Here is a 25,559-nt window from a genome sequence, read left to right as displayed (position 1 = left end):
TGCAATAACTAAATTCATAACAATAATTGCAGTCTTCTTTCTTATGAAAACAGCAACAAAAAACGGCGATAACAACAATTACAACAAGAAAAACTGGACATATACAATGTCACAGGACCCCTGTTTAAAAATTGCAACAACAATAGTTGCAGTGAATCATAAAGGCAATCGAAATTGCCGCAACATTCTGAAGATTGAAGTTGCTGGTCCACAGCGCGGTTATAACAAAACAGCGACACATACATAACAGCTGCCATGGCAACGGCCATTCGCCCCCGTGCTCAGCACACATGTGCCAGTTGTCATGTCAAGTACCAATTGTCTCTGTGCGCAGCATACAGCCATAACAGCTTGGACAACAAAAAATCGAAATATCACCAATTTCCCAGGGACCTATGTCCAAATCTTCCAAATTAGTCGTCGAGCAAGCCTGCGCAACGCACAGCGGTAGTTATCTTCCTAACCAATAACACACATATAGTGACCGCATCCGCCATATAGTAAAACAATTTCCATAAACTTCGACGGCAGCTAAAAATTTCTCCTTTATTTTCCTCTGTAGGTATTAAATAAAGCCCATTTGGCGAAACAAAAAACGACAGCAGCAAAATCTCTCTTCATTCTCCTCTGTATTTATCAATTAACGCCCAAGAAACGTCCATTCGGCGAAATAACACTCCAATAGTAATCGGCGCCATCGGCCGCCTCAGTCAATGCATCACAGAAACGCGAGTGTGTCTCAAAACTGCCCTGCTTGAACGCCAAAATATTAGTTGCATCAAAAAGGCCATTAGTCACACTGCCAGCCCTCCTCTAATGCCAGTATATCCCCTACACAGGTAGTCCTTCGAGTGTAGGGTGGCCATATCATCCCGTCCTCGACCCTCTCCAACATTCCAGCACCTTGTCACAACACACTGCCACACAGACAGCCGACCGCCAATATCCAGCCACACCAGAAAGCTGAAATTCACAGTCGCAGCAATTCTCCTATCCACCGGGAAAAACACAAAGGTTGGAAAACAGTATTAAGGCTTTCACAGCCCGGGACGGATACCCTTCCTGCAAAGTGTGTGAAATTTGCAGGAAATTATTTATAAAAGAAACTCCTGCCCGTTGTGTTGCCGGTTGGCCTGTCCTTATATGACCAGCTGGTCTATCCAAAGGGTAGATAAATCTATCTGTCTTGACATTAATCGATTTCCAATAAGGCATATCGATAACAATTCTGAGTCGTGAAGAAACTCATGGTATGTTAAACAGGGTTATCAAAAAACTATAAGTCCATTAAGGGAAAGTCGTCGAAGTCGTACTATCAATTGCAGATCTCCTCTCAGGAAAAATCATATATAGGATTATAATAGTAAAAATCAATAAAATTATAATAAAATAAGAACAATCTGAAATAAGAAAGTGGAGAGAGCAGTGGCGTCATATACTAGAAGATTGGCGCGAAAAATCGTTCTTCGGGGAGCCCCAGCGGAAGCTACCTATGTGCAAAACCGATGAACTATCAGGATCAATAGAAATCAGTATTCCTTCCTAAATGCAGAATCTGTTACGCACAGAAATTCCCTGTTGGAAGTCGTCATTAGTTGGCAGGAAATCGTTTTGTATAACAGAAAAATAAAAGAGAAGAAAATATTCTCCCTTCGATCTCGTGTGAAGGTCCCTTTTTTCCTCATCCCATGTCCAATCACCCTGGACAATGACTGCCGATGCCCCGACTAATGAATTATCGATGACTTTCCTTTTTCGGCGGGAAGGCCTCCTCTGGATTTCTCGTCCACAAACCTTAGACATTTTCATCCTGTACTTAACTACCTTGGTCGATGGCCGGCTCCTTTGCCGTTGTTGCACTTCAATCGGAATTCGATAATCGAAATTTGAATTAAACCGAAATACATGAAGAAAAAGTCAGTCGGCGTCTAACATTCAGAGAGAAAATACATAAAACCTGTAAGGGAATTCAAACTCTGGTCCTGTACCTCCTGAATTCCTCATCACGTATTATTCTAGTCAATATTCATAAAGACTATCGTAAATTGCCCATACATACAAGCGTGAGGGTTTATGAAAAAAGCCCGTCAGATCGTGTCTGAGTTCCGTGTGTCGGAGCCAGTCATTCAAGTAAACTGCACAAGGGCGTATAGACCCTTAACCTGTGTGTGTGTGAAAATTAATTATCCGTGTGATTAGTGCAAACCAGTCGTGTTCGAAAATCAGATCTAAAAGATCTATTGTGTTCATTGCGAAAGACAGGTGTGTCAGAGCGTTATTCCTTGCATCAAAGGAATCACTGTGTCCTGTCTATGACCACCTCATAAGTGTCTCTGTTCTCTCTTACCTCCATCCGCAGTATGTCCGGCATAGTCCTGTCTCAACAGGTGTTTCCCACCACCCGTGAAGCCTTTCGTGAATTTATTCTGTCTGTCAGGGGTGCTACTGCATCACCTGTCACTATCTGCATCACCTGTCAAAAAAATAAAACTAGAAATCGATAATGAAGAAACCGAATGCGGCGCCGGAAAAGAAGGCGAAGCGAGAACCCGTGCGGTCCGTAATGGAAAAGGGTCCAATAATGGTCCTAGGTAAGTCATGTGTTACAATAGTTTTCCGTCTGTGTCTTATTTCCGACCTCCAGTAGTCCAAATGTCCGGTCGGACACACCCGCTTCGGATGTATCTGTGAGCAATCTGACAAAAAAGTTTGGATCTCGTACGGTTACTCCGTCCACTAGTCTATGTGTTCCCTTTCCAACACCCAGGTATGACAGTGATAGTCAGCCCATTTTTCTAAGTCAGGAATCTCAACTTATCTCCCTCACTTCTTTCCTTAGTCCATCGATTAGTCTACATGCAAGTGACTTTTCCGACTCAGAGTCCACCATCTCTACGTCCGTAACTGAAAATGACTTCCCCGATTCAGTGTCTACCATTTCCACACTCGTAACCGCAAGAGAGGCTCCGCCTGTCCTCCAGCAACCGCAACCGAATATGCACAGCGATGAGGACCTCTGGTGTAACTGGGATTCCTGGCAGCCCGTCTCTTAATATCATCGTCACAACTGGCTGCCTTATAGTGTCACCTATTCCCGGGGTTTGCCCACCAGTATTACCTATCGTCGTCAAAATATAAATTATCAGTGGTGTCGTCCCGGCTATACACCTCGTACGCCCTCATATATACGTCATAATTCTTCTCTTCGTTTCAGACTAACGCCACCACGTTATTAATTGTGCCTCACACATGTGAGGTCATTACTTCTCCAATTCCTTTCGTCCTATTCATTTCCTCCTCCTACCCATCCCTTCATATTGTTCTTATGTAGTCAAGGCCAGAGGATCTAGCAACCTTATAGCAGGAAACTGGAACCTCCCTTTCCACGGTTTCCCCCGCCTATCCTATTGTCAATCTGCAAAGGACTATCCCCAGTTCTTTGGGTTGTCAATGCCCGCGGATCCGGCAACCCTATGGTAGGTAACTGGAGCCCCCCTATCCACGGTTTCCCCCGCCTATCCTGTCGTCATCATCACAACATCTATCCCCAGTTAGCCATAAGGGCCGCGTGGCGATTCTCAGTCCTATCCTCTGACCGTCATAAATCATTCCAGATCTCCCAAATTCATTAATCAATTCTCCCAGATTCCCTAAAACCTACCCCTCACCTGTCTTCCTCTAAAGTAATTCCCATCTCATAACTAGTAGGCAAGCCCTATGTCACGTCAGACTGGAAAATTTCCAATCTCGAAGATAAAAGGGGGTTGAAAATTAAAGCAGTAACTTTAAAGGAACCGGAAAAGGCCAGTCCGGGTAAGTATGAGGTCAAGGAGGGTAAGTAGAAGGTCAAAAGGAGTACGCAGAAGGTCACAAGTGCAAATGTGCCCGTCTCCAGGGTCAACGTATTGCAATAGTCAAGGTCCCAACTACCAGGCGAAAATCACCTCGAAATATTCTCCGAACGACAAGCAAAAGTCCTGAGAGTTCTTGTCATAATGGCCGTAATTTCAACAGTACATCGGCCTCTCTGCCATAGCGCCAGTCCCGCAATAGTAACAGCAACATTCGACAGCAACAATTTCTGCAACGGAAACAAAAGTGTTAGTATCAACAAACTTCTCGCAAATAGGAAAATTGCAATATAACAGCGGTATATATTGCATCAATTGTGGCAATAACAACCAGCAGCAGTAACCTTATTAAAAATGACTATTCTACAGGCGAAGATCGCTCAGACCGAAAATTGTATCATCAGGCACTACAAGACCCACAAAAGACTGCACCATCGATAGTTGCAAGTCGCAGCTCTAACCGAAGAACGATCAACTGCAGCAGCCAAAACTGCAACACCAATGGTCTCGGCTATCGGAATGTCACAGCAATGAAACCTAAACGAAAATCTTACCCCCGCAAACCGCGACAGCAATCTGAAAGACTCAGGGAATAATTGCAAACAACTAGAACTGCCACAAATAATCGCAGCATTCCTTTCCATAAAAACAGCAACATTTCTACAGGCGAAAATCCCTCAGGCCGAAAATTGCATCATCAAGTACTGCTGGGCCCACAAAAGACTGCACCATCGATAGCTGCAAAAACGTAGCTCCGTCTGAGGACTAATAAACTGCAGCAACCAAAACTGTAACACCAACAGTCTCAGCCATCGAAATGTCAGAGCAATGAAACCCAACAGAACCTACCCCCAAAATCGCGACAACAATCTGAGAGATTCTGTCTGAAAAAAACGACTGCTCCATCAGCAGTGGCATCAAGGTCGACAGCCCAAGTTGTTAGCTTCCCATTTATGTGTATAACCTGGTCATAATAGTAATGACAGCAAGGAAAATTAAAATTATCCTTAACGGCCGCTCCCATCAGAAGTATAATTAACACTTTCGGCCAGTAATTGTGGCAATAACAGCCAGCAGTAGTAATCTCCTTAAGAGTGACAGATCTGCATCAACAAGTGCTGCAAAGTCTATAAAGGACTGCACCATCGATAGCCGCAACTCACAGCTATACCAAAAGATCAATCGGCTGCAGTAGTCAAAACTGCAACCTCACCGGTCTCAGCCATCGAGACGTCACAACGATGACTGCAAAATGCCTGATGTTGTAATGGCCAAATTTCGACAACAACACAAGAAACTTATTTTCAAATTGCGACAACAATCTGAAAAAAGATCTTGGGAATATGCAACAACTAAATTTATAGCAATAGTTGCAGCGTTCTTTCCCATGAGAAACAGCAACAAAAGGCGGCCATAACAACAATTACAGCATGAAAAACTGGACATCTACAATGGTCAAAATCGCAACAGTAACGCAAAAACTTCTTTTCAAAATTGCGACAAAAATCTGAAAAAAACTCAGGGAGAATGCAATAACTAAATTCATAACGATAATTGCAGTCTTCTTTCTTATGAAAACAGCAACAAAAAACGGCGATAACAACAATTACAACAAGAAAAACTGGACATATACAATGTCACAGGACCCCTGTTTAAAAATTGCAACAACAATAGTTGCAGTGAATCATAAAGGCAATCGAAATTGCCGCAACATTCTGAAGATTGAAGTTGCTGGTCCACAGCGCGGTTATAACAAAACAGCGACACATACATAACAGCTGCCATGGCAACGGCCATTCGCCCCCGTGCTCAGCACACATGTGCCAGTTGTCATGTCAAGTACCAATTGTCTCTGTGCGCAGCATACAGCCATAACAGCTTGGACAACAAAAAATCGAAATATCACCAATTTCCCAGGGACCTATGTCCAAATCTTCCAAATTAGTCGTCGAGCAAGCCTGCGCAACGCACAGCGGTAGTTATCTTCCTAACCAATAACACACATATAGTGACCGCATCCGCCATATAGTAAAACAATTTCCATAAACTTCGACGGCAGCTAAAAATTTCTCCTTTATTTTCCTCTGTAGGTATTAAATAAAGCCCATTTGGCGAAACAAAAAACGACAGCAGCAAAATCTCTCTTCATTCTCCTCTGTATTTATCAATTAACGCCCAAGAAACGTCCATTCGGCGAAATAACACTCCAATAGTAATCGGCGCCATCGGCCGCCTCAGTCAATGCATCACAGAAACGCGAGTGTGTCTCAAAACTGCCCTGCTTGAACGCCAAAATATTAGTTGCATCAAAAAGGCCATTAGTCACACTGCCAGCCCTCCTCTAATGCCAGTATATCCCCTACACAGGTAGTCCTTCGAGTGTAGGGTGGCCATATCATCCCGTCCTCGACCCTCTCCAACATTCCAGCACCTTGTCACAACACACTGCCACACAGACAGCCGACCGCCAATATCCAGCCACACCAGAAAGCTGAAATTCACAGTCGCAGCAATTCTCCTATCCACCGGGAAAAACACAAAGGTTGGAAAACAGTATTAAGGCTTTCACAGCCCGGGACGGATACCCTTCCTGCAAAGTGTGTGAAATTTGCAGGAAATTATTTATAAAAGAAACTCCTGCCCGTTGTGTTGCCGGTTGGCCTGTCCTTATATGACCAGCTGGTCTATCCAAAGGGTAGATAAATCTATCTGTCTTTACATTAATCGATTTCCAATAAGGCATATCGATAACAATTCTGAGTCGTGAAGAAACTCATGGTATGTTAAACAGGGTTATCAAAAAACTATAAGTCCATTAAGGGAAAGTCGTCGAAGTCGTACTATCAATTGCAGATCTCCTCTCAGGAAAAATCATATATAGGATTATAATAGTAAAAATCAATAAAATTATAATAAAATAAGAACAATCTGAAATAAGAAAGTGGAGAGAGCAGTGGCGTCATATACTAGAAGATTGGCGCGAAAAATCGTTCTTCGGGGAGCCCCAGCGGAAGCTACCTATGTGCAAAACCGATGAACTATCAGGATCAATAGAAATCAGTATTCCTTCCTAAATGCAGAATCTGTTACGCACAGAAATTCCCTGTTGGAAGTCGTCATTAGTTGGCAGGAAATCGTTTTGTATAACAGAAAAATAAAAGAGAAGAAAATATTCTCCCTTCGATCTCGTGTGAAGGTCCCTTTTTTCCTCATCCCATGTCCAATCACCCTGGACAATGACTGCCGATGCCCCGACTAATGAATTATCGATGACTTTCCTTTTTCGGCGGGAAGGCCTCCTCTGGATTTCTCGTCCACAAACCTTAGACATTTTCATCCTGTACTTAACTACCTTGGTCGATGGCCGGCTCCTTTGCCGTTGTTGCACTTCAATCGGAATTCGATAATCGAAATTTGAATTAAACCGAAATACATGAAGAAAAAGTCAGTCGGCGTCTAACATTCAGAGAGAAAATACATAAAACCTGTAAGGGAATTCAAACTCTGGTCCTGTACCTCCTGAATTCCTCATCACGTATTATTCTAGTCAATATTCATAAAGACTATCGTAAATTGCCCATACATACAAGCGTGAGGGTTTATGAAAAAAGCCCGTCAGATCGTGTCTGAGTTCCGTGTGTCGGAGCCAGTCATTCAAGTAAACTGCACAAGGGCGTATAGACCCTTAACCTGTGTGTGTGTGAAAATTAATTATCCGTGTGATTAGTGCAAACCAGTCGTGTTCGAAAATCAGATCTAAAAGATCTATTGTGTTCATTGCGAAAGACAGGTGTGTCAGAGCGTTATTCCTTGCATCAAAGGAATCACTGTGTCCTGTCTATGACCACCTCATAAGTGTCTCTGTTCTCTCTTACCTCCATCCGCAGTATGTCCGGCATAGTCCTGTCTCAACAGGTGTTTCCCACCACCCGTGAAGCCTTTCGTGAATTTATTCTGTCTGTCAGGGGTGCTACTGCATCACCTGTCACTATCTGCATCACCTGTCAAAAAAATAAAACTAGAAATCGATAATGAAGAAACCGAATGCGGCGCCGGAAAAGAAGGCGAAGCGAGAACCCGTGCGGTCCGTAATGGAAAAGGGTCCAATAATGGTCCTAGGTAAGTCATGTGTTACAATAGTTTTCCGTCTGTGTCTTATTTCCGACCTCCAGTAGTCCAAATGTCCGGTCGGACACACCCGCTTCGGATGTATCTGTGAGCAATCTGACAAAAAAGTTTGGATCTCGTACGGTTACTCCGTCCACTAGTCTATGTGTTCCCTTTCCAACACCCAGGTATGACAGTGATAGTCAGCCCATTTTTCTAAGTCAGGAATCTCAACTTATCTCCCTCACTTCTTTCCTTAGTCCATCGATTAGTCTACATGCAAGTGACTTTTCCGACTCAGAGTCCACCATCTCTACGTCCGTAACTGAAAATGACTTCCCCGATTCAGTGTCTACCATTTCCACACTCGTAACCGCAAGAGAGGCTCCGCCTGTCCTCCAGCAACCGCAACCGAATATGCACAGCGATGAGGACCTCTGGTGTAACTGGGATTCCTGGCAGCCCGTCTCTTAATATCATCGTCACAACTGGCTGCCTTATAGTGTCACCTATTCCCGGGGTTTGCCCACCAGTATTACCTATCGTCGTCAAAATATAAATTATCAGTGGTGTCGTCCCGGCTATACACCTCGTACGCCCTCATATATACGTCATAATTCTTCTCTTCGTTTCAGACTAACGCCACCACGTTATTAATTGTGCCTCACACATGTGAGGTCATTACTTCTCCAATTCCTTTCGTCCTATTCATTTCCTCCTCCTACCCATCCCTTCATATTGTTCTTATGTAGTCAAGGCCAGAGGATCTAGCAACCTTATAGCAGGAAACTGGAACCTCCCTTTCCACGGTTTCCCCCGCCTATCCTATTGTCAATCTGCAAAGGACTATCCCCAGTTCTTTGGGTTGTCAATGCCCGCGGATCCGGCAACCCTATGGTAGGTAACTGGAGCCCCCCTATCCACGGTTTCCCCCGCCTATCCTGTCGTCATCATCACAACATCTATCCCCAGTTAGCCATAAGGGCCGCGTGGCGATTCTCAGTCCTATCCTCTGACCGTCATAAATCATTCCAGATCTCCCAAATTCATTAATCAATTCTCCCAGATTCCCTAAAACCTACCCCTCACCTGTCTTCCTCTAAAGTAATTCCCATCTCATAACTAGTAGGCAAGCCCTATGTCACGTCAGACTGGAAAATTTCCAATCTCGAAGATAAAAGGGGGTTGAAAATTAAAGCAGTAACTTTAAAGGAACCGGAAAAGGCCAGTCCGGGTAAGTATGAGGTCAAGGAGGGTAAGTAGAAGGTCAAAAGGAGTACGCAGAAGGTCACAAGTGCAAATGTGCCCGTCTCCAGGGTCAACGTATTGCAATAGTCAAGGTCCCAACTACCAGGCGAAAATCACCTCGAAATATTCTCCGAACGACAAGCAAAAGTCCTGAGAGTTCTTGTCATAATGGCCGTAATTTCAACAGTACATCGGCCTCTCTGCCATAGCGCCAGTCCCGCAATAGTAACAGCAACATTCGACAGCAACAATTTCTGCAACGGAAACAAAAGTGTTAGTATCAACAAACTTCTCGCAAATAGGAAAATTGCAATATAACAGCGGTATATATTGCATCAATTGTGGCAATAACAACCAGCAGCAGTAACCTTATTAAAAATGACTATTCTACAGGCGAAGATCGCTCAGACCGAAAATTGTATCATCAGGCACTACAAGACCCACAAAAGACTGCACCATCGATAGTTGCAAGTCGCAGCTCTAACCGAAGAACGATCAACTGCAGCAGCCAAAACTGCAACACCAATGGTCTCGGCTATCGGAATGTCACAGCAATGAAACCTAAACGAAAATCTTACCCCCGCAAACCGCGACAGCAATCTGAAAGACTCAGGGAATAATTGCAAACAACTAGAACTGCCACAAATAATCGCAGCATTCCTTTCCATAAAAACAGCAACATTTCTACAGGCGAAAATCCCTCAGGCCGAAAATTGCATCATCAAGTACTGCTGGGCCCACAAAAGACTGCACCATCGATAGCTGCAAAAACGTAGCTCCGTCTGAGGACTAATAAACTGCAGCAACCAAAACTGTAACACCAACAGTCTCAGCCATCGAAATGTCAGAGCAATGAAACCCAACAGAACCTACCCCCAAAATCGCGACAACAATCTGAGAGATTCTGTCTGAAAAAAACGACTGCTCCATCAGCAGTGGCATCAAGGTCGACAGCCCAAGTTGTTAGCTTCCCATTTATGTGTATAACCTGGTCATAATAGTAATGACAGCAAGGAAAATTAAAATTATCCTTAACGGCCGCTCCCATCAGAAGTATAATTAACACTTTCGGCCAGTAATTGTGGCAATAACAGCCAGCAGTAGTAATCTCCTTAAGAGTGACAGATCTGCATCAACAAGTGCTGCAAAGTCTATAAAGGACTGCACCATCGATAGCCGCAACTCACAGCTATACCAAAAGATCAATCGGCTGCAGTAGTCAAAACTGCAACCTCACCGGTCTCAGCCATCGAGACGTCACAACGATGACTGCAAAATGCCTGATGTTGTAATGGCCAAATTTCGACAACAACACAAGAAACTTATTTTCAAATTGCGACAACAATCTGAAAAAAGATCTTGGGAATATGCAACAACTAAATTTATAGCAATAGTTGCAGCGTTCTTTCCCATGAGAAACAGCAACAAAAGGCGGCCATAACAACAATTACAGCATGAAAAACTGGACATCTACAATGGTCAAAATCGCAACAGTAACGCAAAAACTTCTTTTCAAAATTGCGACAAAAATCTGAAAAAAACTCAGGGAGAATGCAATAACTAAATTCATAACGATAATTGCAGTCTTCTTTCTTATGAAAACAGCAACAAAAAACGGCGATAACAACAATTACAACAAGAAAAACTGGACATATACAATGTCACAGGACCCCTGTTTAAAAATTGCAACAACAATAGTTGCAGTGAATCATAAAGGCAATCGAAATTGCCGCAACATTCTGAAGATTGAAGTTGCTGGTCCACAGCGCGGTTATAACAAAACAGCGACACATACATAACAGCTGCCATGGCAACGGCCATTCGCCCCCGTGCTCAGCACACATGTGCCAGTTGTCATGTCAAGTACCAATTGTCTCTGTGCGCAGCATACAGCCATAACAGCTTGGACAACAAAAAATCGAAATATCACCAATTTCCCAGGGACCTATGTCCAAATCTTCCAAATTAGTCGTCGAGCAAGCCTGCGCAACGCACAGCGGTAGTTATCTTCCTAACCAATAACACACATATAGTGACCGCATCCGCCATATAGTAAAACAATTTCCATAAACTTCGACGGCAGCTAAAAATTTCTCCTTTATTTTCCTCTGTAGGTATTAAATAAAGCCCATTTGGCGAAACAAAAAACGACAGCAGCAAAATCTCTCTTCATTCTCCTCTGTATTTATCAATTAACGCCCAAGAAACGTCCATTCGGCGAAATAACACTCCAATAGTAATCGGCGCCATCGGCCGCCTCAGTCAATGCATCACAGAAACGCGAGTGTGTCTCAAAACTGCCCTGCTTGAACGCCAAAATATTAGTTGCATCAAAAAGGCCATTAGTCACACTGCCAGCCCTCCTCTAATGCCAGTATATCCCCTACACAGGTAGTCCTTCGAGTGTAGGGTGGCCATATCATCCCGTCCTCGACCCTCTCCAACATTCCAGCACCTTGTCACAACACACTGCCACACAGACAGCCGACCGCCAATATCCAGCCACACCAGAAAGCTGAAATTCACAGTCGCAGCAATTCTCCTATCCACCGGGAAAAACACAAAGGTTGGAAAACAGTATTAAGGCTTTCACAGCCCGGGACGGATACCCTTCCTGCAAAGTGTGTGAAATTTGCAGGAAATTATTTATAAAAGAAACTCCTGCCCGTTGTGTTGCCGGTTGGCCTGTCCTTATATGACCAGCTGGTCTATCCAAAGGGTAGATAAATCTATCTGTCTTTACATTAATCGATTTCCAATAAGGCATATCGATAACAATTCTGAGTCGTGAAGAAACTCATGGTATGTTAAACAGGGTTATCAAAAAACTATAAGTCCATTAAGGGAAAGTCGTCGAAGTCGTACTATCAATTGCAGATCTCCTCTCAGGAAAAATCATATATAGGATTATAATAGTAAAAATCAATAAAATTATAATAAAATAAGAACAATCTGAAATAAGAAAGTGGAGAGAGCAGTGGCGTCATATACTAGAAGATTGGCGCGAAAAATCGTTCTTCGGGGAGCCCCAGCGGAAGCTACCTATGTGCAAAACCGATGAACTATCAGGATCAATAGAAATCAGTATTCCTTCCTAAATGCAGAATCTGTTACGCACAGAAATTCCCTGTTGGAAGTCGTCATTAGTTGGCAGGAAATCGTTTTGTATAACAGAAAAATAAAAGAGAAGAAAATATTCTCCCTTCGATCTCGTGTGAAGGTCCCTTTTTTCCTCATCCCATGTCCAATCACCCTGGACAATGACTGCCGATGCCCCGACTAATGAATTATCGATGACTTTCCTTTTTCGGCGGGAAGGCCTCCTCTGGATTTCTCGTCCACAAACCTTAGACATTTTCATCCTGTACTTAACTACCTTGGTCGATGGCCGGCTCCTTTGCCGTTGTTGCACTTCAATCGGAATTCGATAATCGAAATTTGAATTAAACCGAAATACATGAAGAAAAAGTCAGTCGGCGTCTAACATTCAGAGAGAAAATACATAAAACCTGTAAGGGAATTCAAACTCTGGTCCTGTACCTCCTGAATTCCTCATCACGTATTATTCTAGTCAATATTCATAAAGACTATCGTAAATTGCCCATACATACAAGCGTGAGGGTTTATGAAAAAAGCCCGTCAGATCGTGTCTGAGTTCCGTGTGTCGGAGCCAGTCATTCAAGTAAACTGCACAAGGGCGTATAGACCCTTAACCTGTGTGTGTGTGAAAATTAATTATCCGTGTGATTAGTGCAAACCAGTCGTGTTCGAAAATCAGATCTAAAAGATCTATTGTGTTCATTGCGAAAGACAGGTGTGTCAGAGCGTTATTCCTTGCATCAAAGGAATCACTGTGTCCTGTCTATGACCACCTCATAAGTGTCTCTGTTCTCTCTTACCTCCATCCGCAGTATGTCCGGCATAGTCCTGTCTCAACAGGTGTTTCCCACCACCCGTGAAGCCTTTCGTGAATTTATTCTGTCTGTCAGGGGTGCTACTGCATCACCTGTCACTATCTGCATCACCTGTCAAAAAAATAAAACTAGAAATCGATAATGAAGAAACCGAATGCGGCGCCGGAAAAGAAGGCGAAGCGAGAACCCGTGCGGTCCGTAATGGAAAAGGGTCCAATAATGGTCCTAGGTAAGTCATGTGTTACAATAGTTTTCCGTCTGTGTCTTATTTCCGACCTCCAGTAGTCCAAATGTCCGGTCGGACACACCCGCTTCGGATGTATCTGTGAGCAATCTGACAAAAAAGTTTGGATCTCGTACGGTTACTCCGTCCACTAGTCTATGTGTTCCCTTTCCAACACCCAGGTATGACAGTGATAGTCAGCCCATTTTTCTAAGTCAGGAATCTCAACTTATCTCCCTCACTTCTTTCCTTAGTCCATCGATTAGTCTACATGCAAGTGACTTTTCCGACTCAGAGTCCACCATCTCTACGTCCGTAACTGAAAATGACTTCCCCGATTCAGTGTCTACCATTTCCACACTCGTAACCGCAAGAGAGGCTCCGCCTGTCCTCCAGCAACCGCAACCGAATATGCACAGCGATGAGGACCTCTGGTGTAACTGGGATTCCTGGCAGCCCGTCTCTTAATATCATCGTCACAACTGGCTGCCTTATAGTGTCACCTATTCCCGGGGTTTGCCCACCAGTATTACCTATCGTCGTCAAAATATAAATTATCAGTGGTGTCGTCCCGGCTATACACCTCGTACGCCCTCATATATACGTCATAATTCTTCTCTTCGTTTCAGACTAACGCCACCACGTTATTAATTGTGCCTCACACATGTGAGGTCATTACTTCTCCAATTCCTTTCGTCCTATTCATTTCCTCCTCCTACCCATCCCTTCATATTGTTCTTATGTAGTCAAGGCCAGAGGATCTAGCAACCTTATAGCAGGAAACTGGAACCTCCCTTTCCACGGTTTCCCCCGCCTATCCTATTGTCAATCTGCAAAGGACTATCCCCAGTTCTTTGGGTTGTCAATGCCCGCGGATCCGGCAACCCTATGGTAGGTAACTGGAGCCCCCCTATCCACGGTTTCCCCCGCCTATCCTGTCGTCATCATCACAACATCTATCCCCAGTTAGCCATAAGGGCCGCGTGGCGATTCTCAGTCCTATCCTCTGACCGTCATAAATCATTCCAGATCTCCCAAATTCATTAATCAATTCTCCCAGATTCCCTAAAACCTACCCCTCACCTGTCTTCCTCTAAAGTAATTCCCATCTCATAACTAGTAGGCAAGCCCTATGTCACGTCAGACTGGAAAATTTCCAATCTCGAAGATAAAAGGGGGTTGAAAATTAAAGCAGTAACTTTAAAGGAACCGGAAAAGGCCAGTCCGGGTAAGTATGAGGTCAAGGAGGGTAAGTAGAAGGTCAAAAGGAGTACGCAGAAGGTCACAAGTGCAAATGTGCCCGTCTCCAGGGTCAACGTATTGCAATAGTCAAGGTCCCAACTACCAGGCGAAAATCACCTCGAAATATTCTCCGAACGACAAGCAAAAGTCCTGAGAGTTCTTGTCATAATGGCCGTAATTTCAACAGTACATCGGCCTCTCTGCCATAGCGCCAGTCCCGCAATAGTAACAGCAACATTCGACAGCAACAATTTCTGCAACGGAAACAAAAGTGTTAGTATCAACAAACTTCTCGCAAATAGGAAAATTGCAATATAACAGCGGTATATATTGCATCAATTGTGGCAATAACAACCAGCAGCAGTAACCTTATTAAAAATGACTATTCTACAGGCGAAGATCGCTCAGACCGAAAATTGTATCATCAGGCACTACAAGACCCACAAAAGACTGCACCATCGATAGCTGCAAGTCGCAGCTCTAACCGAAGAACGATCAACTGCAGCAGCCAAAACTGCAACACCAATGGTCTCGGCTATCGGAATGTCACAGCAATGAAACCTAAACGAAAATCTTACCCCCGCAAACCGCGACAGCAATCTGAAAGACTCAGGGAATAATTGCAAACAACTAGAACTGCCACAAATAATCGCAGCATTCCTTTCCATAAAAACAGCAACATTTCTACAGGCGAAAATCCCTCAGGCCGAAAATTGCATCATCAAGTACTGCTGGGCCCACAAAAGACTGCACCATCGATAGCTGCAAAAACGTAGCTCCGTCTGAGGACTAATAAACTGCAGCAACCAAAACTGTAACACCAACAGTCTCAGCCATCGAAATGTCAGAGCAATGAAACCCAACAGAACCTACCCCCAAAATCGCGACAACAATCTGAGAGATTCTGTCTGAAAAAAACGACTGCTCCATCAGCAGTGGCATCAAGGTCGACAGCCCAAGTTGTTAGCTTCCCATTTATGTGTATAACCTGGTCATAATAGTAATGACAGCAAGGAAAATTAAAATTATCCTTAACGGCCGCTCCCATCAGAAGTATAATTAACACTTTCGGCCAGTAATTGTGGCAATAACAGCCAGCAGTAGTAATCTCCTTAAGAGTGACAGATCTGCATCAACAAGTGCTGCAAAGTCTATAAAGGACTGCACCATCGATAGCCGCAACTCACAGCTATACCAAAAGATCAATCGGCTGCAGTAGTCAAAACTGCAACCTCACCGGTCTCAGCCATCGAGACGTCACAACGATGACTGCAAAATGCCTGATGTTGTAATGGCCAAATTTCGACAACAACACAAGAAACTTATTTTCAAATTGCGACAACAATCTGAAAAAAGATCTTGGGAATATGCAACAACTAAATTTATAGCAATAGTTGCAGCGTTCTTTCCCATGAGAAACAGCAACAAAAGGCGGCCATAACAACAATTACAGCATGAAAAACTGGACATCTACAATGGTCAAAATCGCAACAGTAACACAAAAACTTCTTTTCAAAATTGCGACAAAAATCTGAAAAAAACTCAGGGAGAATGCAATAACTAAATTCATAACAATAATTGCAGTCTTCTTTCTTATGAAAACAGCAACAAAAAACGGCGATAACAACAATTACAACAAGAAAAACTGGACATATACAATGTCACAGGACCCCTGTTTAAAAATTGCAACAACAATAGTTGCAGTGAATCATAAAGGCAATCGAAATTGCCGCAACATTCTGAAGATTGAAGTTGCTGGTCCACAGCGCGGTTATAACAAAACAGCGACACATACATAACAGCTGCCATGGCAACGGCCATTCGCCCCCGTGCTCAGCACACATGTGCCAGTTGTCATGTCAAGTACCAATTGTCTCTGTGCGCAGCATACAGCCATAACAGCTTGGACAACAAAAAATCGAAATATCACCAATTTCCCAGGGACCTATGTCCAAATCTTCCAAATTAGTCGTCGAGCAAGCCTGCGCAACGCACAGCGGTAGTTATCTTCCTAACCAATAACACACATATAGTGACCGCATCCGCCATATAGTAAAACAATTTCCATAAACTTCGACGGCAGCTAAAAATTTCTCCTTTATTTTCCTCTGTAGGTATTAAATAAAGCCCATTTGGCGAAACAAAAAACGACAGCAGCAAAATCTCTCTTCATTCTCCTCTGTATTTATCAATTAACGCCCAAGAAACGTCCATTCGGCGAAATAACACTCCAATAGTAATCGGCGCCATCGGCCGCCTCAGTCAATGCATCACAGAAACGCGAGTGTGTCTCAAAACTGCCCTGCTTGAACGCCAAAATATTAGTTGCATCAAAAAGGCCATTAGTCACACTGCCAGCCCTCCTCTAATGCCAGTATATCCCCTACACAGGTAGTCCTTCGAGTGTAGGGTGGCCATATCATCCCGTCCTCGACCCTCTCCAACATTCCAGCACCTTGTCACAACACACTGCCACACAGACAGCCGACCGCCAATATCCAGCCACACCAGAAAGCTGAAATTCACAGTCGCAGCAATTCTCCTATCCACCGGGAAAAACACAAAGGTTGGAAAACAGTATTAAGGCTTTCACAGCCCGGGACGGATACCCTTCCTGCAAAGTGTGTGAAATTTGCAGGAAATTATTTATAAAAGAAACTCCTGCCCGTTGTGTTGCCGGTTGGCCTGTCCTTATATGACCAGCTGGTCTATCCAAAGGGTAGATAAATCTATCTGTCTTTACATTAATCGATTTCCAATAAGGCATATCGATAACAATTCTGAGTCGTGAAGAAACTCATGGTATGTTAAACAGGGTTATCAAAAAACTATAAGTCCATTAAGGGAAAGTCGTCGAAGTCGTACTATCAATTGCAGATCTCCTCTCAGGAAAAATCATATATAGGATTATAATAGTAAAAATCAATAAAATTATAATAAAATAAGAACAATCTGAAATAAGAAAGTGGAGAGAGCAGTGGCGTCATATACTAGAAGATTGGCGCGAAAAATCGTTCTTCGGGGAGCCCCAGCGGAAGCTACCTATGTGCAAAACCGATGAACTATCAGGATCAATAGAAATCAGTATTCCTTCCTAAATGCAGAATCTGTTACGCACAGAAATTCCCTGTTGGAAGTCGTCATTAGTTGGCAGGAAATCGTTTTGTATAACAGAAAAATAAAAGAGAAGAAAATATTCTCCCTTCGATCTCGTGTGAAGGTCCCTTTTTTCCTCATCCCATGTCCAATCACCCTGGACAATGACTGCCGATGCCCCGACTAATGAATTATCGATGACTTTCCTTTTTCGGCGGGAAGGCCTCCTCTGGATTTCTCGTCCACAAACCTTAGACATTTTCATCCTGTACTTAACTACCTTGGTCGATGGCCGGCTCCTTTGCCGTTGTTGCACTTCAATCGGAATTCGATAATCGAAATTTGAATTAAACCGAAATACATGAAGAAAAAGTCAGTCGGCGTCTAACATTCAGAGAGAAAATACATAAAACCTGTAAGGGAATTCAAACTCTGGTCCTGTACCTCCTGAATTCCTCATCACGTATTATTCTAGTCAATATTCATAAAGACTATCGTAAATTGCCCATACATACAAGCGTGAGGGTTTATGAAAAAAGCCCGTCAGATCGTGTCTGAGTTCCGTGTGTCGGAGCCAGTCATTCAAGTAAACTGCACAAGGGCGTATAGACCCTTAACCTGTGTGTGTGTGAAAATTAATTATCCGTGTGATTAGTGCAAACCAGTCGTGTTCGAAAATCAGATCTAAAAGATCTATTGTGTTCATTGCGAAAGACAGGTGTGTCAGAGCGTTATTCCTTGCATCAAAGGAATCACTGTGTCCTGTCTATGACCACCTCATAAGTGTCTCTGTTCTCTCTTACCTCCATCCGCAGTATGTCCGGCATAGTCCTGTCTCAACAGGTGTTTCCCACCACCCGTGAAGCCTTTCGTGAATTTATTCTGTCTGTCAGGGGTGCTACTGCATCACCTGTCACTATCTGCATCACCTGTCAAAAAAATAAAACTAGAAATCGATAATGAAGAAACCGAATGCGGCGCCGGAAAAGAAGGCGAAGCGAGAACCCGTGCGGTCCGTAATGGAAAAGGGTCCAATAATGGTCCTAGGTAAGTCATGTGTTACAATAGTTTTCCGTCTGTGTCTTATTTCCGACCTCCAGTAGTCCAAATGTCCGGTCGGACACACCCGCTTCGGATGTATCTGTGAGCAATCTGACAAAAAAGTTTGGATCTCGTACGGTTACTCCGTCCACTAGTCTATGTGTTCCCTTTCCAACACCCAGGTATGACAGTGATAGTCAGCCCATTTTTCTAAGTCAGGAATCTCAACTTATCTCCCTCACTTCTTTCCTTAGTCCATCGATTAGTCTACATGCAAGTGACTTTTCCGACTCAGAGTCCACCATCTCTACGTCCGTAACTGAAAATGACTTCCCCGATTCAGTGTCTACCATTTCCACACTCGTAACCGCAAGAGAGGCTCCGCCTGTCCTCCAGCAACCGCAACCGAATATGCACAGCGATGAGGACCTCTGGTGTAACTGGGATTCCTGGCAGCCCGTCTCTTAATATCATCGTCACAACTGGCTGCCTTATAGTGTCACCTATTCCCGGGGTTTGCCCACCAGTATTACCTATCGTCGTCAAAATATAAATTATCAGTGGTGTCGTCCCGGCTATACACCTCGTACGCCCTCATATATACGTCATAATTCTTCTCTTCGTTTCAGACTAACGCCACCACGTTATTAATTGTGCCTCACACATGTGAGGTCATTACTTCTCCAATTCCTTTCGTCCTATTCATTTCCTCCTCCTACCCATCCCTTCATATTGTTCTTATGTAGTCAAGGCCAGAGGATCTAGCAACCTTATAGCAGGAAACTGGAACCTCCCTTTCCACGGTTTCCCCCGCCTATCCTATTGTCAATCTGCAAAGGACTATCCCCAGTTCTTTGGGTTGTCAATGCCCGCGGATCCGGCAACCCTATGGTAGGTAACTGGAGCCCCCCTATCCACGGTTTCCCCCGCCTATCCTGTCGTCATCATCACAACATCTATCCCCAGTTAGCCATAAGGGCCGCGTGGCGATTCTCAGTCCTATCCTCTGACCGTCATAAATCATTCCAGATCTCCCAAATTCATTAATCAATTCTCCCAGATTCCCTAAAACCTACCCCTCACCTGTCTTCCTCTAAAGTAATTCCCATCTCATAACTAGTAGGCAAGCCCTATGTCACGTCAGACTGGAAAATTTCCAATCTCGAAGATAAAAGGGGGTTGAAAATTAAAGCAGTAACTTTAAAGGAACCGGAAAAGGCCAGTCCGGGTAAGTATGAGGTCAAGGAGGGTAAGTAGAAGGTCAAAAGGAGTACGCAGAAGGTCACAAGTGCAAATGTGCCCGTCTCCAGGGTCAACGTATTGCAATAGTCAAGGTCCCAACTACCAGGCGAAAATCACCTCGAAATATTCTCCGAACGACAAGCAAAAGTCCTGAGAGTTCTTGTCATAATGGCCGTAATTTCAACAGTACATCGGCCTCTCTGCCATAGCGCCAGTCCCGCAATAGTAACAGCAACATTCGACAGCAACAATTTCTGCAACGGAAACAAAAGTGTTAGTATCAACAAACTTCTCGCAAATAGGAAAATTGCAATATAACAGCGGTATATATTGCATCAATTGTGGCAATAACAACCAGCAGCAGTAACCTTATTAAAAATGACTATTCTACAGGCGAAGATCGCTCAGACCGAAAATTGTATCATCAGGCACTACAAGACCCACAAAAGACTGCACCATCGATAGCTGCAAGTCGCAGCTCTAACCGAAGAACGATCAACTGCAGCAGCCAAAACTGCAACACCAATGGTCTCGGCTATCGGAATGTCACAGCAATGAAACCTAAACGAAAATCTTACCCCCGCAAACCGCGACAGCAATCTGAAAGACTCAGGGAATAATTGCAAACAACTAGAACTGCCACAAATAATCGCAGCATTCCTTTCCATAAAAACAGCAACATTTCTACAGGCGAAAATCCCTCAGGCCGAAAATTGCATCATCAAGTACTGCTGGGCCCACAAAAGACTGCACCATCGATAGCTGCAAAAACGTAGCTCCGTCTGAGGACTAATAAACTGCAGCAACCAAAACTGTAACACCAACAGTCTCAGCCATCGAAATGTCAGAGCAATGAAACCCAACAGAACCTACCCCCAAAATCGCGACAACAATCTGAGAGATTCTGTCTGAAAAAAACGACTGCTCCATCAGCAGTGGCATCAAGGTCGACAGCCCAAGTTGTTAGCTTCCCATTTATGTGTATAACCTGGTCATAATAGTAATGACAGCAAGGAAAATTAAAATTATCCTTAACGGCCGCTCCCATCAGAAGTATAATTAACACTTTCGGCCAGTAATTGTGGCAATAACAGCCAGCAGTAGTAATCTCCTTAAGAGTGACAGATCTGCATCAACAAGTGCTGCAAAGTCTATAAAGGACTGCACCATCGATAGCCGCAACTCACAGCTATACCAAAAGATCAATCGGCTGCAGTAGTCAAAACTGCAACCTCACCGGTCTCAGCCATCGAGACGTCACAACGATGACTGCAAAATGCCTGATGTTGTAATGGCCAAATTTCGACAACAACACAAGAAACTTATTTTCAAATTGCGACAACAATCTGAAAAAAGATCTTGGGAATATGCAACAACTAAATTTATAGCAATAGTTGCAGCGTTCTTTCCCATGAGAAACAGCAACAAAAGGCGGCCATAACAACAATTACAGCATGAAAAACTGGACATCTACAATGGTCAAAATCGCAACAGTAACACAAAAACTTCTTTTCAAAATTGCGACAAAAATCTGAAAAAAACTCAGGGAGAATGCAATAACTAAATTCATAACAATAATTGCAGTCTTCTTTCTTATGAAAACAGCAACAAAAAACGGCGATAACAACAATTACAACAAGAAAAACTGGACATATACAATGTCACAGGACCCCTGTTTAAAAATTGCAACAACAATAGTTGCAGTGAATCATAAAGGCAATCGAAATTGCCGCAACATTCTGAAGATTGAAGTTGCTGGTCCACAGCGCGGTTATAACAAAACAGCGACACATACATAACAGCTGCCATGGCAACGGCCATTCGCCCCCGTGCTCAGCACACATGTGCCAGTTGTCATGTCAAGTACCAATTGTCTCTGTGCGCAGCATACAGCCATAACAGCTTGGACAACAAAAAATCGAAATATCACCAATTTCCCAGGGACCTATGTCCAAATCTTCCAAATTAGTCGTCGAGCAAGCCTGCGCAACGCACAGCGGTAGTTATCTTCCTAACCAATAACACACATATAGTGACCGCATCCGCCATATAGTAAAACAATTTCCATAAACTTCGACGGCAGCTAAAAATTTCTCCTTTATTTTCCTCTGTAGGTATTAAATAAAGCCCATTTGGCGAAACAAAAAACGACAGCAGCAAAATCTCTCTTCATTCTCCTCTGTATTTATCAATTAACGCCCAAGAAACGTCCATTCGGCGAAATAACACTCCAATAGTAATCGGCGCCATCGGCCGCCTCAGTCAATGCATCACAGAAACGCGAGTGTGTCTCAAAACTGCCCTGCTTGAACGCCAAAATATTAGTTGCATCAAAAAGGCCATTAGTCACACTGCCAGCCCTCCTCTAATGCCAGTATATCCCCTACACAGGTAGTCCTTCGAGTGTAGGGTGGCCATATCATCCCGTCCTCGACCCTCTCCAACATTCCAGCACCTTGTCACAACACACTGCCACACAGACAGCCGACCGCCAATATCCAGCCACACCAGAAAGCTGAAATTCACAGTCGCAGCAATTCTCCTATCCACCGGGAAAAACACAAAGGTTGGAAAACAGTATTAAGGCTTTCACAGCCCGGGACGGATACCCTTCCTGCAAAGTGTGTGAAATTTGCAGGAAATTATTTATAAAAGAAACTCCTGCCCGTTGTGTTGCCGGTTGGCCTGTCCTTATATGACCAGCTGGTCTATCCAAAGGGTAGATAAATCTATCTGTCTTTACATTAATCGATTTCCAATAAGGCATATCGATAACAATTCTGAGTCGTGAAGAAACTCATGGTATGTTAAACAGGGTTATCAAAAAACTATAAGTCCATTAAGGGAAAGTCGTCGAAGTCGTACTATCAATTGCAGATCTCCTCTCAGGAAAAATCATATATAGGATTATAATAGTAAAAATCAATAAAATTATAATAAAATAAGAACAATCTGAAATAAGAAAGTGGAGAGAGCAGTGGCGTCATATACTAGAAGATTGGCGCGAAAAATCGTTCTTCGGGGAGCCCCAGCGGAAGCTACCTATGTGCAAAACCGATGAACTATCAGGATCAATAGAAATCAGTATTCCTTCCTAAATGCAGAATCTGTTACGCACAGAAATTCCCTGTTGGAAGTCGTCATTAGTTGGCAGGAAATCGTTTTGTATAACAGAAAAATAAAAGAAGAAAATATTCTCCCTTCGATCTCGTGTGAAGGTCCCTTTTTTCCTCATCCCATGTCCAATCACCCTGGACAATGACTGCCGATGCCCCGACTAATGAATTATCGATGACTTTCCTTTTTCGGCGGGAAGGCCTCCTCTGGATTTCTCGTCCACAAACCTTAGACATTTTCATCCTGTACTTAACTACCTTGGTCGATGGCCGGCTCCTTTGCCGTTGTTGCACTTCAATCGGAATTCGATAATCGAAATTTGAATTAAACCGAAATACATGAAGAAAAAGTCAGTCGGCGTCTAACATTCAGAGAGAAAATACATAAAACCTGTAAGGGAATTCAAACTCTGGTCCTGTACCTCCTGAATTCCTCATCACGTATTATTCTAGTCAATATTCATAAAGACTATCGTAAATTGCCCATACATACAAGCGTGAGGGTTTATGAAAAAAGCCCGTCAGATCGTGTCTGAGTTCCGTGTGTCGGAGCCAGTCATTCAAGTAAACTGCACAAGGGCGTATAGACCCTTAACCTGTGTGTGTGTGAAAATTAATTATCCGTGTGATTAGTGCAAACCAGTCGTGTTCGAAAATCAGATCTAAAAGATCTATTGTGTTCATTGCGAAAGACAGGTGTGTCAGAGCGTTATTCCTTGCATCAAAGGAATCACTGTGTCCTGTCTATGACCACCTCATAAGTGTCTCTGTTCTCTCTTACCTCCATCCGCAGTATGTCCGGCATAGTCCTGTCTCAACAGGTGTTTCCCACCACCCGTGAAGCCTTTCGTGAATTTATTCTGTCTGTCAGGGGTGCTACTGCATCACCTGTCACTATCTGCATCACCTGTCAAAAAAATAAAACTAGAAATCGATAATGAAGAAACCGAATGCGGCGCCGGAAAAGAAGGCGAAGCGAGAACCCGTGCGGTCCGTAATGGAAAAGGGTCCAATAATGGTCCTAGGTAAGTCATGTGTTACAATAGTTTTCCGTCTGTGTCTTATTTCCGACCTCCAGTAGTCCAAATGTCCGGTCGGACACACCCGCTTCGGATGTATCTGTGAGCAATCTGACAAAAAAGTTTGGATCTCGTACGGTTACTCCGTCCACTAGTCTATGTGTTCCCTTTCCAACACCCAGGTATGACAGTGATAGTCAGCCCATTTTTCTAAGTCAGGAATCTCAACTTATCTCCCTCACTTCTTTCCTTAGTCCATCGATTAGTCTACATGCAAGTGACTTTTCCGACTCAGAGTCCACCATCTCTACGTCCGTAACTGAAAATGACTTCCCCGATTCAGTGTCTACCATTTCCACACTCGTAACCGCAAGAGAGGCTCCGCCTGTCCTCCAGCAACCGCAACCGAATATGCACAGCGATGAGGACCTCTGGTGTAACTGGGATTCCTGGCAGCCCGTCTCTTAATATCATCGTCACAACTGGCTGCCTTATAGTGTCACCTATTCCCGGGGTTTGCCCACCAGTATTACCTATCGTCGTCAAAATATAAATTATCAGTGGTGTCGTCCCGGCTATACACCTCGTACGCCCTCATATATACGTCATAATTCTTCTCTTCGTTTCAGACTAACGCCACCACGTTATTAATTGTGCCTCACACATGTGAGGTCATTACTTCTCCAATTCCTTTCGTCCTATTCATTTCCTCCTCCTACCCATCCCTTCATATTGTTCTTATGTAGTCAAGGCCAGAGGATCTAGCAACCTTATAGCAGGAAACTGGAACCTCCCTTTCCACGTTTCCCCGCCTATCCTATTGTCAATCTGCAAAGGACTATCCCCAGTTCTTTGGGTTGTCAATGCCCGCGGATCCGGCAACCCTATGGTAGGTAACTGGAGCCCCCCTATCCACGGTTTCCCCCGCCTATCCTGTCGTCATCATCACAACATCTATCCCCAGTTAGCCATAAGGGCCGCGTGGCGATTCTCAGTCCTATCCTCTGACCGTCATAAATCATTCCAGATCTCCCAAATTCATTAATCAATTCTCCCAGATTCCCTAAAACCTACCCCTCACCTGTCTTCCTCTAAAGTAATTCCCATCTCATAACTAGTAGGCAAGCCCTATGTCACGTCAGACTGGAAAATTTCCAATCTCGAAGATAAAAGGGGGTTGAAAATTAAAGCAGTAACTTTAAAGGAACCGGAAAAGGCCAGTCCGGGTAAGTATGAGGTCAAGGAGGGTAAGTAGAAGGTCAAAAGGAGTACGCAGAAGGTCACAAGTGCAAATGTGCCCGTCTCCAGGGTCAACGTATTGCAATAGTCAAGGTCCCAACTACCAGGCGAAAATCACCTCGAAATATTCTCCGAACGACAAGCAAAAGTCCTGAGAGTTCTTGTCATAATGGCCGTAATTTCAACAGTACATCGGCCTCTCTGCCATAGCGCCAGTCCCG

The 25,559-nt window shown here is 43.8% G+C and overlaps 5 long non-coding RNA genes across 10 annotated transcripts; all 5 read left to right on the top strand.

Annotated features, from left to right (window-relative positions):
- Window positions 1-1,907: 1,907 nt before the first annotated feature.
- LOC106089714 (uncharacterized) lies at window positions 1,908-5,999 on the top strand. 2 transcript variants are annotated; one of them, XR_001221674.2, is made up of 4 exons: window positions 1,908-2,262; window positions 2,360-2,591; window positions 2,645-2,767; window positions 2,840-5,999. It is a non-coding gene; the product is annotated as an uncharacterized LOC106089714 (long non-coding RNA). The 2 variants fall into 2 exon arrangements; XR_009398709.1 differs by having other exon boundaries at window positions 1,908-2,591.
- Window positions 6,000-7,286: 1,287 nt separating this feature from the next.
- Window positions 7,287-11,378, top strand: LOC131998444 (uncharacterized). 2 transcript variants are annotated; one of them, XR_009398702.1, is made up of 4 exons: window positions 7,287-7,641; window positions 7,739-7,970; window positions 8,024-8,146; window positions 8,219-11,378. It is a non-coding gene; the product is annotated as an uncharacterized LOC131998444 (long non-coding RNA). The 2 variants fall into 2 exon arrangements; XR_009398701.1 differs by having other exon boundaries at window positions 7,287-7,970.
- Window positions 11,379-12,665: 1,287 nt separating this feature from the next.
- LOC131998445 (uncharacterized) lies at window positions 12,666-16,757 on the top strand. 2 transcript variants are annotated; one of them, XR_009398704.1, is made up of 4 exons: window positions 12,666-13,020; window positions 13,118-13,349; window positions 13,403-13,525; window positions 13,598-16,757. It is a non-coding gene; the product is annotated as an uncharacterized LOC131998445 (long non-coding RNA). The 2 variants fall into 2 exon arrangements; XR_009398703.1 differs by having other exon boundaries at window positions 12,666-13,349.
- A 1,287-nt stretch (window positions 16,758-18,044) lies between these two features.
- On the top strand, window positions 18,045-22,136 carry LOC131998446 (uncharacterized). Of its 2 annotated transcripts, XR_009398706.1 has the most exons (4): window positions 18,045-18,399; window positions 18,497-18,728; window positions 18,782-18,904; window positions 18,977-22,136. It is a non-coding gene; the product is annotated as an uncharacterized LOC131998446 (long non-coding RNA). The 2 variants fall into 2 exon arrangements; XR_009398705.1 differs by having other exon boundaries at window positions 18,045-18,728.
- A 1,285-nt stretch (window positions 22,137-23,421) lies between these two features.
- Window positions 23,422-24,698, top strand: LOC131998442 (uncharacterized). 2 transcript variants are annotated; one of them, XR_009398698.1, is made up of 4 exons: window positions 23,422-23,776; window positions 23,874-24,105; window positions 24,159-24,281; window positions 24,354-24,698. It is a non-coding gene; the product is annotated as an uncharacterized LOC131998442 (long non-coding RNA). The 2 variants fall into 2 exon arrangements; XR_009398697.1 differs by having other exon boundaries at window positions 23,422-24,105.
- The last annotated feature ends 861 nt before the right edge of the window (window positions 24,699-25,559 follow it).

The sequence above is a fragment of the Stomoxys calcitrans genome, unplaced genomic scaffold (assembly GCF_963082655.1).
Source record: "Stomoxys calcitrans unplaced genomic scaffold, idStoCalc2.1 SCAFFOLD_122, whole genome shotgun sequence".
NCBI lineage: Eukaryota > Metazoa > Arthropoda > Insecta > Diptera > Muscidae > Stomoxys > Stomoxys calcitrans.
The sequence above is the reverse complement of the archived record's forward strand: the minus strand, read 5'-3'. Positions and strand labels throughout refer to the sequence as shown.